We start from the raw sequence: 13,175 nt of genomic DNA, 5'->3' as shown, positions 1-13,175 counted from the left end.
CATATTTACCTGCAACGGAAGTGCATTAATCCAGCGTCATACAAAGTATATAGTTGCACAGCTGGCAAGCTGAAACGTGGCAGTGAATGTTATTGAACGGATTAGTTAGCGCTGTGGCACTGAAGGTTAAGCAGTACCCCTGATTGATCATGATATTCAGCCGGTGAGGGATGTGGGTTTGATGCACTGAGCAGTATGTAAAGTTAACGGTGCAGCTTGCGAAACCTGGCCTTTGAAGATTTATCGCTGACCTCTGCCAATCATGTGAAGTCAATTATCTTTTTTGAACTTCACTCTTTGCATTCATGTGTCTTATCCAGTTATCGACTTCAGGAAGCGTGGTGGAGTACACGCCGTGAAAGCATCCATGGTGCTGAAGTGAAAATGGTTGAGAGCTTCAAGTTCCCTGACGTTAATATGCCCAACGTTCTGCCATGGATCAGCCACATTGATGTAACACAAAATGCTGGAGTAACTCAGCGGGTCATGCAGCATCTCTGGAGAAAATGGATAAGTGACATTTCAGGTCGGGACCTGCTTCAGACTGATTGTAGGGAGTTGGTACTAGAAACAAGAAAAGACCAGGACAAATCAGGGCCGGCAACAGATGACGTCAGGCAGGGGGTCTCGATAGGGTGATTGTTGGCCAGGGACGGTGTGATCCCAAGATGGATACTTTGTTGCGAACTGTGGAACATGCTGTGTGAGAAAGAACTGCAGATGCTGGTTTAAATCGAAGTAGACACAAAATGCTGGAATAACTCAGGGGACAGGCAGCATCTCTGGAGAGAAGGAATGGTGACGTTTCGGGTCGAGACCCTTCTTCAGACTACTTCACCATCCATGCTGTTGCTCAATATGTTTTCGGATCTCCCCGCTGGATACCAAAGTCAGGTTTTCCCAGAGCTGTCATGCAAGAAAATTGCTGGAGGACCATGATCGCATGATTTACAGAAGGTCACATTGGTTGAGGCAGGCAGTTGATTGTATCCCAAAGCATTGTTAACGATTCACCAGATAGCAGAGCTTATTACTGGAACCTGAAGGGTAGACTTGTCAATGCCAGGCAAGGATAGTAAAGGGGGAAAGGTAGTTGCAGGGTTACGGATATTTTCTCTGTTTGAAGAATTTCCAAATAATTTTGCACGCCAGAGACATGCAAGTCACACACCAATGAATAGGAAGGGCCTCAAATGACAAGCAGCAGCAGGCTTATCATTCATCCGTGCTTTTAAGTAACATACTTTTAATGAATTAAATAGCTACGGTATTCCTATGCGGGGTTAGATTTCCTGGAGCTTGAACTACAGCTCAGATCTTCGAGCAAAGGTAAGTAGAATACAAAGAGAATGTTGACATGTTAGGCAAACAGAAACATTATTCATAACGATTTCACAGTAGCTTGCTCTGGGGAATTTTAGGTGATAGTTTCTACATGTGAGGTAAGATATATGGTTGGCTTTAAAAAATGCACTTAGAGGCAGGGTTATTAAATTTGCGCTCATACATCATTATTACAGATTTAAATTACAACCCCACTGACTTTATACAATTATTAGTGGCATCAAAGAAATTATGGTAAGATATACAGTACAATAACAGCATTTAAAAGACACTTGGACAGGTACATGGATTGGAAAGGCCTAGAGGTATATTGGACAAATGCAGGCAAATGGGATTTGCTTAAATGGGGCATCTTGGTCAGCATGGGCAAATTGAGCCGAAAGGCCTGTTACCATGATGTATGACTACATGATTCTAATATAGCTATCTCCGAGACCTCCCGTTCATATTCAGGAGCTTGCCATTGTCAAGGGTTCAGGCATTAATACTTTGGGAGTTGCCATTGATCAGAAATTTAATGCACAGAGTCTTATACCCAGTGTAGGGGAATTAAGAACGAGAAGGCATATGTTTAAGGTGATAGATGAAACATTTAATAGGAACCTGAGGGGCAACTTTTCCACACAGAGGGTATATGGAATGAGCAGCCAGAGGAAATAGCTGAGGCAGGTACAGTAACAACATTTAAAAGACATTTGAACAGGTACATGGATAGGAAAGGTTTAGAGGGAAATGGACCAAAGGTGAACAAATGGGACCATCTTAGATGAGGTATGTCAGTCGGTATGGACGAGTTGGACTGTTTCTATGTTGTATGACTCTCTAGCCAGCAGTTAACGTTGGAATTGCAGAATTTAACATGTGTACAGTAAAACTACCAAACAGCAATGTGATAATGACTGGGAAGTCCAATTTTGGTCAGAAAAGGTAGAGGGATATGGGCCACATGTGGGCACATGGGCCATCTTTGCTGGCATGGACAAGTTGGGCCGAAGGGCCTGTTTCCATGCTGTATACTAAGATCTCTTAGTACACTATTGTTCAATTCCCAGTACATTTTATATGACACTCAGTACAGCTGTCTTAGCAAAGATTTACACTTAATTGTGTAGGAAAATGAAGATACAAAGATACAGACATTGTAACAGATATTCTAGAAATCTACCAGGGAGAAGGTCACTTCCTTCTGAGAGGTGACATTTTTCCTATCTTAGATAGGGTTTGATTTTTTTTCCTTATTTTCCAATTTAAAAGTAGTACATTTGTACAGAGTTTTACAAAAATCCAGACTATAAGTACTGCTGAATATCGATTCAGATACATCAAGTCATGGTTTGTCACGACTCACATCCCATTTCAAATTGATCTAGTGAGGAGTTATTCTCTCAGCCCACATCAATTAACCAGAATGACAAGGAACATTAACCAATTTGTCGCTTTGCGTCAAGTGGTCAAAAACATTTTCACACCCAATGTGTCGAGTGTAATTCAGTTCAGGAGATGTCTGCAGACGATATATTTCTGGAAGGAAGGGGTTAATGGTTGTGTGATTTTCTAGGCTGGTGGTGCAAGAAATATGCTCCTTCTAATCTGGGTTACAATCTAAACAAAGGACTTTGAAACAAACTTAGTCCAGAATCAAAAACCTTGCCTGGAACATTTGGATTAGAATTGGTTGGGAAGTAAAGTTATGCTAAAATTAGGTCAGTTTATTAGAATCACATAGTCATACAGTGTGGAAACAAGCCCTTCGGTAGCAAATAAGGTTTTCCCATGTTTTCATGACTACTTGAAAGATCAACTTAAGCAAGTGCAATTTGCTTAGTTTGTTATCTTCAATGTCTGTAAAATATAGCAGTTTACATTTTGCTTACTGAAGGGCTTCTGAACCAGCCATCAAAAAGACTGCAATGCACATGGTTATATGCATAAGACACAAGGGTAGAAATTGGAATCCATCATACTTCCTTCATACCATCCCTACCTCACTTTCCCCACAAAATTGACTGACCTATGTGGTCACAGGGAGAATGTGCAAACTCCATACAGACAGCACCTGTAGTCAGGATCAAACCTCGGTGCTGTGAGGCAGCAGTTCTACCACTGTGCCACTGTGGTATTGCTTTAATATATCACGTGCACCAAGATACAATGAGAAGCTTTTTTTTTTGCATGCTATCCAGTCAAGTAAGAAACATAGAAACATAGAAAATAGGTGCAGGAGTAGGCCATTCGGCCCTTCGAGCCTGCACCGCCATTCAATATGATCATGGCTGATCATCCAGCTCAGTAACCTGTACCTGCCTTCTCTCCATACCCCCTGATCCCTTTAGCCACAAGGGCCACATCTAACTCCCTCTTAAATATAGCCAATGAACTGGCCTCAACTACCTTCTGTGGCAGAGAATTCCACAGACTCACCACTCTCTGTGCGAAGAAATGTTTTCTCATCTCGGTCCTAAAAGACTTCCCCCATATCCTTAAGCTGTGACAATAGTATACGTGAATACAATCAAGCCTAACACATGTCCAACAAGTTGAGTAAAGTGAAAAATACAAGAGTGCAGAATATAGTTTTTCAATATTAGAGTGGTTCCAATTCAAAGTCCAATATCCACAATGAGGTTGGTTGGAGAATTGGAACTGCACCCTAGTTTACGGAAGGACCTAGCATACGGAAGGACTAGAAGCATGATAACAGAGGGGAAGAAACTGTATCTTCTGCCTGATGGTAGTGGGGAGAAGAGGAAATGACCGGAGTGGGAAAAGTCCTTGACTATGTTGGCTGTTTTCTTGAAGCATTGTTAAGTATAGATGGAGTCAATGGTAGGGAGTCTGGTTTGTGTGATGTACTCAATTACATACTTATTCTGGACAAGTGCTGGAGGAACTCAGTGGGCCAGGCACCATTTGTGGAGAGAGTGTATAGATGACGCTTTGGATCGGGAAGCTACTTCAGACTTCTTCCATCTCCTCCACAGTTGCTGCCTGACCCACTGAAATCCTCCTGCACTGGTTTTTGTTCAAGGTGCAGTTTCTTGTATCTCTTATCTCTGACTGTTTGGGCTGGTACCTGAAATTTGTATTAAACCCCTTGAATATCCATAAAGAGTTGACTAACTATTAGAGCCCAGTTCTTAAAAAGACTGAATGTAACTCAGCCGTCAGCAGCCTTTAACTAAAGGTTAATACAATCCACAACATTCTACAACACAGCCATCCCCACACCCAAGACACACCCTAACCTACTGACACCACCATTTATCAGTTTGAAATTGTCCACAACTGCATGCCAGTAACAGATAGATGCACGTTCACATTAATCAGCTACATACCTATGTGGAATGTTTTCTTATCTTTAGCCACTCCTTATTTGGCAACCTCTTGTTTATGATGGCTGCACCCTATGTGGACATTCAGCACCCATTTGCTGGCCGTCTATGCCAACATTCCGATGTAATTCCAATTGTAATCACGTTGCACTGATAGCTTGCATACCAAGATATTGCATTAGTCAGTCGTAGGGCCACATAGCACAGGAACAGGCCCTCCGGCCCAACTCGTCCATGCCGAACAAAATGGCCCCTCCTAAGCTATTCCTGTTGCCTGCATTTGCCCCATACCCCTCTCAAACTTTCCTATTCATGGATGTGGAAACATAGAAAATATGTGCAGGAGTAAGCCATTCGGCCTTTCGATCCAGCATCGCCATTCAATATGATAAAGTATAAAGTACCTTTATTGTCATCCAAAAACATGTTTTTGGACGAAATTACATTACCCACAGTCAACAATGAGAGGCAATAAAAAGAAAGCAATAAAACACACAATAACAAAAATCAACATAAAACAAAAAAACATCCATCACAGTGAGTCTCCTCCAGTCACCTCCTCACTGTGATGGAAGGCCAGAATGTCTTCTCTCTTCTCTGCCGTCTTCTCCCGCGGTCAGGTAGATGAAATTGCCACATCGGGGCGGTTGGGGCTCCCGACATTGAAGTCCCCGCCGGGCGATTGAAAATCCCGCGGCCTATTTCAGGCCGCGCCGGACGGTGAAAGGTCCGCAGTGGGCCAACCCAAGCCTCACGATTCGGGGCGGACGAAGACGCTGCCGCTGCCGGAGCTCCCAAAGTCGGCCCCCACCCAGGGACCTGCGAGCTTCAGACGTCCACAGGGCCCTTGGCCCGTGGCCGAAGCCTCCGAAGGCAAGTCGCAGCCGCACTCGCAGCGCCACCACAGCCTCTGAAGACAGCCGGCTCCGCAGGAGGTGAGTAGTCCGCGGGCTCTGCGAACCAGAACCCCAGGTGGTCTCAGCTGGAGGCCGCCAGCTCCAGGTGTTTGGCCGATGGTAGGCCACAGCGTGAACGGAGACATGACCCAGAAAAAAGGTCGCGTCTCCGTTCGGAAGAGACAATTTTTACAGGTCCGTCCCCCCCACACACACATAGTACACAACCACAAAAAAGACTACATCACATCCAACACTTACAATTAAGACCAAAAAACAAAAAGACAAACGGACTGCAGGTGAGCTGCAGCTGCTGCGCAGCGCCGCCACATGAAATGGCTGATCATCCAAAATCAGTACCCCATTCCTGCTTTCTCCCCATATCCCTTGATTCCGTTAGCCCTAAGAGCTATATCTATCTCTCTCTTGAGTACATCCAGTGAATTGGCCTCTACTGCCTTCTGTGGCAGAGAATTCCACAGATTCACAACTCTCTGGATTAAAAGGATTTTCCTTATCTCAGTCCTAAATGGCCTACCTCTTATTCTTAAACTGTGACCCCTGGTTCTGGACTCCCCTAACATTTTTCCTGCATCTAGCCTGCCCAAACCCTTAAGAATTTTATATGTTTCTATAAGATCCCCTCTCATCCTTCTTAATTCCAGCGAATATAAGCCCAGTCGATCCATTCTTTCATCATATGTCGATCCCGCCATCCTGGTGAACCTATGCCTCACTCCCTCAATAGCAAGAATGTCCTTCCTCAAATTAGGAGACCAAGCTGCACACAATACTCCAGGTGTAGTCTCACCAGGGCCCTGTACAACTGCAGTAGAACCTCCTTGCTCCTATACTCAAATCCACTCGCTAAAAAGGCCAACATGCTTTTTGCTTTCTTCACTGCCTGCTGTACTTGCATGCTTACTTTCAGTGACTGATGTACAAGGACACTCAGATCTCGTTGCACCTCCCCATTCCTAATCTGACACCATTCAGATAATAATCTGCCTTCCTGTTCTTGCCACCAAAGTGGATAACCTCACATTTATCCACATTATACTGTATCTGCCATGCATCTGCTCACTCACCCAACCTATCCAAGTCACCCTGCAGTGTCATAGCATCCTCCTCGCAGCTCACACTGCCACCGAGCTTTGCGTGATCCGCAAACTTGGAGATGTTACATTGAATTCGTTTGTCTAAATCATTAATAACTGGGGTCCCAGCACTGAGCCTTGCGGCACCCCACTGGTCACTGCATGCCATTCTGAAAAGGACCCGTTAATTCCTATTCATTGCTTCCTGCCTGCCCACCAGTTCTCTCCATGTCAATACCCTACCCCCAATACCATGTCCTCTGATTTTGCACACTAATCTCTTGTGTGGGACCTTGTCAAAGGCTTTTTGAAAGTCCAGGTACACCATATCCAATAGCTCTCCCTTATTCATTCTACTAGTTACATCCTCAAAAAATTCCAGAAGATTAGTCAAGCATAAATCCATGCTGACTTTGACCGATCCTGTCACTGCTTTCCAAATGCGCTGCTATTACATCTTTAATAATCGACTCAAGCATCTTCCTCACTACCGATGTCAGGCTAACTGGTCTATAATTCCCTGTTATCTCTCTCCCTCCTTTCTTAAAAAGTGGGGTTACATTAGCTACCCTCCAGTCTACAGAAACTGATCCAGAGTCTATAGAACATTGGAAAATTGTACCTGTCCAAGTGTCTTTTAAATGCTGTTATAATATCTGCCTCAATTAACTCCTCTGGCATGCTGTATATCCACAACCCTCTGAGTGAAAAGGTTACCCCTCAGATTCCTCTTAAATCGTGCCCCTCTCACCATAAACCTATGCCCTCTGGTTCTTTGATTCTCCTACTCTGAGTAAAAGACTTATATTCACCCTATCTATTCCTCTCATGATTTTATACATCTCTATCAGATTACCCTTCATCCTCTGCGCTCCAAGCAATAAAGTCCTAGCCTGCCCAACCTCTCCCTACAGCTTAGGCACTCGAGTCCTGGCAACATCATCGTACTGTAAATCTTCTCTGCACTCTTTTAAGTTTATTGACACCTTCTTTGTGTTATGCAAAATGGAAGGCCAAAGTTGAGATGATGGCAGTGCAAGTGAATGCTAGCTATTTGGTTGTACGCAATGTGCATTTGGTGCATTGATTTCAGTAGAACTGAACATGCAGAGGTTAGTATAGTACAATCAACACTCGACACTAGGACTGGATAGGATCCTTGTACAATTAGCTTTGATTCAAACCAAGTCTTTTGTCAACATAGGGAGGTATGGGGGAAATAAAGCATGATAAGATCCCTGTGCAAGTTGACCTGAATCCTAGGGTGTTAAGAGATAGTAGTTGTGATAGTAAACAAAGTGCTGGAGGAATTCTGAGAGTCAGGCAGCATCTGTAGAAGGAATTGATAGATCAGGATGTCTCAGATTGAGACCCTTTTCAAACCCTTGTCCATTCACTCCACAGATACTGACAGAAGAAATTGAAGATGTTGGACTCTTGCATAGAACACAAAGTGCTGGAGGAACTCAGCAGGTCAGAGAGCGTCTGTGGTGGGAATTGACAGGCAACGGTTGGGATCCTACTTCATATCCTTATCCATTCCCTCCACAGATGCTGCTGACCCGCTGAGTTTCTCCAGCACTTTGATTTTTGCTCAGGATTCCATCATCTGCAGTTCCTTGTGTTTCCGAGAGAGTAGATGTCTTCACTATGATCTTCCAACATTCTCCAAATTCTGAGGTTTCCAAATGACCGGAAAACTAAGCAGGTAAAAGACCTATTCAAGAAAGAAGGGGGAAAGCTGACAGAAATTCATAGGCCAATGCTCAAATACCTGTTATTGAAAAATTGCTGGAAACCATTATTAAGTCAGTAACACATAATACAATCAAGCAGAATCAACATGGTTTTATGAAAGGGAAATTATTTTTGACAGATTTATTACAGTTCTTTGAAGATGTACTTTGCAGTGCACATGTGCGCATTTGGATTTTCAAAGGATATTTAATAAGGAGCCACATGAAAGGTAAGGCTCACAGCACTGGGGATTATATATTTGTATGCATAGTGGGCTAGCTAACTGACGAGCAAGCTAACAGAAAAGAAATAAATAGCAAAATCCAAGGTTTTGGAGGAACTCAGTTTAGTCAGTTGAGAAACTGCAGTCTGAGGAAAGGTCTCGACCAGAAACATCATCGATCCATTCATTTGATGTAGCGCATCAGTTCCAGAGACAAAATCCTATGTCCAGAATTGAGTAGCACGCCAGCTTATGGTAGGACTGTGAAGAAACCTGATAACAGAGGTGAAGAGGCTGTTCCTGAGTCTGGCTGTGCGCGCTTTCAAACTTCTGTATTTTCTATTTGACGGGAGCAGGGAGAAGAAGGAATGCTAGAAGAAGTAATGAATGTGTGCATACAGGTGCTTGGTAATGAATGTGTGCATACAGGTGCTTGGTAATGAATGTGTGCATACAGGTGCTTGGTAATGAATGTGTGCATATAGGTGCTTGCTGCATTTCCATCAGAAAATAACTTAAATTTCTACTGGGACAATTGCATCATGAACATTGTTGATTTAATTCAATTGAAGTCCACACTGTAACAGTCTTTACCCAATTACGTTTGTTTTTGACAACTAATGGAATAGATCAGTCAGGGCTTCGATTTTCCAGAAAATATTCTATCCACCATTGCACTAGATGAGTGTTAACACGTGTTTTCCATTGTCAGCCAAGACAAACAAGCACATCTTGGTGGTAGAATGAACACTGAAAATGCTGAAATATAAAACAATTACCCACTTCTCATATAAATCCTGAAGTATTTAACATTAAACTACAGCACAAGAACCTCAATTGGTCCACAGAAAAAATGCCGAACATGATGGCAAGTTAAACTATTCTCCTCTGCCTGAACATGACCTATATCCCTCCATTCCCTGCATTTCCATGTGCCTACGTAAACACCTCTTAAATGCCACTAACATATCTGCCTTCACCACCTCCCCTGGCAGTGCGTTCCAGGCAAAAAACACTTTGTGTAAAAAACTTGCCCAGCACATTTCCTTGTCTCTCTCATCTTAAAGCTATGCCCTCTAGTTTTTCCCTGCGAAAAAGGTTTTGACTATATTTATGCCTCTAATTTTATATACTTCTATTAGATCTCCGCTAAGCTTCCGATGCTCCAGAGAAAATAATCCAAGTCTGTCAAATCTCTCCTGATAGCTAATGCCCTCAAATCCAGGCATCATTCTGGTAAACCTCCTCTGCATCCTTCCCAAATCCTCCACATCCTTCCTGTTATGGGTGATCAGAACTGCATGCAATACTCCAAATGCGGCCTAACCAATGTCCCATAAACCTGTCTGAAGAAGCGTCACCTATTCCTTTTCTCCAGAGATGCTGTCTGACCCGCTGAGTTACTCCAGTTTTTTGTGTCTATCTTTCTATAAACCTGACGCTGACTCTCACACTCACTGCCCCAACCTATGAAGGCCAGCATACCATATGCCTTCTTCACTACTCTATCTGCTTGTGTTGCCAAATTCAGTGAGCTATGGACTTGGACCCCAAGATCCCATGTACATCAATGCCATTAAGGGTCATGCCATTAATTGTACATTTTTCCTTCCATTTGACCCTCCAAAGTGCAACACCTCACAGTCTTGGATCTTCTGCACACTGCACACTCTGAGTCTTGAATCAAGCAAAACACAAAATGCTGGAGTAACTCAGAACCTTATCAAACAATGTGCAGCTTTACAATTGTGTAGAGATCAATTTTACTTTTTGACTTATGGTGGTCTAATATTTCTGTTGGCTTCATTTACATTCACAAAGTGAACTGTAAACATTTGTTTAATACTCAGAGGATGCAGTGAAAATGAATCTGGTAGCTGAGACACAAGTGTTATCTGCAAAGAGGAAAGGAATTGTAATGGTGGGTGTGGTGGATGGGAGGATGCAGATAGGAATGGTGTGGTGGGTGGTGGGAATGGAATCATTAGGTTTTGGTTTATGATTGACACCGTGTACTGAAGTACAGTGAAAAGCTTTGATTTGCATGCTATCCAAACAGATCACATAATACCACAAATAAACACAATCAAGTCAAACTCAAGTGCAATGGAGTCATAGAGTAATACAGCAAAGAAACAGGTCCTTTGGCCAAATGTACTCATGCAGACCAAGATGCCCCATCTACTATATACTAGAAGGATTAACAAGTTAATTAGATGGGCACATAAGCAGGCAGAGGGCAAAGGAACATGGATCACTTGCAAGCAGATGGGACCACCTTAAATTGTCATTTTGGTTGGCACAGACATTGTGGGCTGAAGGGCCTGTTCCTATGTTGTACCATTCATTGTTCTATGTAAAATTATGTTTTGTTTCAAGTCAAGTCAAGTCAAATTTATTTGTCACATACACATACACGATGTGCAGTGAAATGAAAGTGGCAATGACTGCGGGTTGTGCACAAAAAGAATTACAGTTACAGCATATAAATAAAGTTAATAAGTTACTATTAGTGTCGACAAAAATTTAGTCTCTGGGGTTATAAAAGTTGACAGTCCTGATGGCCTGTGGGAAGAAGCTCCGTCTCATCCTCTCCGTTTTCACAGCGTGACAGCGGAGGCGTTTGCCTGATCGTAGCATCTGGAACAGTCCGTTACTGGGGTGGCAGGGGTCCCTCATGATCTTGCTTGCTCTGGATCTGCACCTCCTGATGTATAGGTCCTGCAGGGGGACGAGTGTAGTTCCCATGGTGCGTTCTGCCGAACGCACTACTCTCTGCAGGGCCATCCTGTTGCAGTATTTATTGCAGTAAATATAATATATCCAATATAAATATTACTTGGAGATTTAACGTTTATGTCATGTATTTAAAGTCATACTTCAGCATCATTTTGGTATCTATTAACTCTGATAAAGTCTCCCTACTGTGAATTAGAGAGCACAACTCTGCTAAAGCCCATCTTTGTAAAAAGCTAATACTCTTGCTCAAAAATATTACCAAGATCAATGAGCTTCATAATATTTCATTCCATTGTACAGTACGGTACGGTACGGTAGCGCAGCGGCACGGTAGCGCAGCGGTAGAGTTGCTGCTTTACAGCGAATGCAGCGCCGGAGACTCAGGTTCGATCCTGACTACGGGTGCTGCACTGTAAGGAGTTTGTACGTTTTCCCCGTGACCTGCGTGGGTTTTCTCCGAGATCTTCGGTAACCTTGGACGCCTTTACTAATCAAGAAACTGTCAATCCCCACTTTAAATACAACCAATATCTTGGCCTCCTCAGCCGTCTGCGGCAATGAATTCCACAGATTCTCTACCCTCTGGCTGAAGAAATTCCACCTCATCTCCATTTTGGAAATACAATGAAATCTATCAGGTTAAATCATTCCATCGATGTAAAGAATGGAACGATTTCCCTATGGACCAAACTACAAACAGATTCAATGAAGGTTACGAAAACAGCTAGATAAAAGACAACATGGGTGTTTGGATATTGATAACTCAATCAGGTAGTTCAGGCTTCAGGCCAATTAGACCTCAAAATATTGACAACAGGCAGCCCGTAATTAAACTTTATGAAGACTGCTTGGTCTGGGAACCTATTCCTTTTCTCTTGAATCAATAATGCTCAAGTACAGTAGGCACAGCAAAGGAGAAGCTATGGGGTGTAGAATGTCGTTCTCAGCATTGTAATTACAGTCCAATGTCCTCAATGGAGTAGAGGTGAATCGGTCTAAATAAGACTATATTGAACATTTTCTGTGATAAGTCCAATTAAAAATAAAAGCAGTTGTCCAAAATGAATTTAATTCCTGAACTGAATTAATGACTATTTTAAAAAAAACCTTCATCTGAAGTGACCTTTTGAAATTAGTACCCATGAGCAAAAGCTCATCATATTAAAAAATGTATTTGATGGGTTGCTACCTAACAACAAATTTTGGAAGTAGGCACAAGGTTTCTTGATTGCAGATATCATGAATCTGTGCTGTGGGATTCATTAACCATATCCTGTCTGCTAATTAGGTCCCCAGAGTTGGTGTGCATATACAACTAGCTAAATATGCGGCCAAACACTGACACGCTGATATGACATGCTGGTTCATTTGTTTTTGGTCCATGAATTTTCACTGGTTCTGGGAGCAGTAGAGGCAATTCTTTTTTTAAAAGACACAAAGTGCTGGAGTAACTTAGCGGGTTATGCAGCATCTCTGGAGAACATGGATAGGTGATGCTTCGGATCAGAACCCTTCTTCAGACTGATTGTGGTGAGGGAGGGAGAAAGCTGGGTGTTGAGGGGCGGGATGAAATCTGGTAATTGATAGGTGGATGCGGGTGAGGGGTGGTTTTACGGTCAGAAAACGATCAAAGAGCGGGAGAACAGCAAGGAATCACAGAGAAGAAGCAGTGGGAATGAGTCTCACAGAGCTCCCGAAGGAGAGAGGAGAACATCTTCAAAGTATGCAAACCGTGAAGAGATTTTGCAATGGAGGGGCAATTCTTACTTCAGTGTTAATCTTCTAGCGAGCCAGTCGCCCAAAAGTA

General features: G+C 42.9%; 1 protein-coding gene across 1 annotated transcript in view; it reads right to left on the bottom strand.

Moving 5' to 3' along the window:
- The window catches only part of LOC144595185 (stAR-related lipid transfer protein 13-like), a 277,512-nt gene that overhangs the window by 245,338 nt on the left and 18,999 nt on the right, over positions 1-13,175 (bottom strand).

This window comes from Rhinoraja longicauda, chromosome 7 (assembly GCF_053455715.1).
Source record: "Rhinoraja longicauda isolate Sanriku21f chromosome 7, sRhiLon1.1, whole genome shotgun sequence".
Classification (NCBI taxonomy): Eukaryota; Metazoa; Chordata; class Chondrichthyes; order Rajiformes; family Arhynchobatidae; genus Rhinoraja; species Rhinoraja longicauda.
The sequence above is the reverse complement of the archived record's forward strand: the minus strand, read 5'-3'. Positions and strand labels throughout refer to the sequence as shown.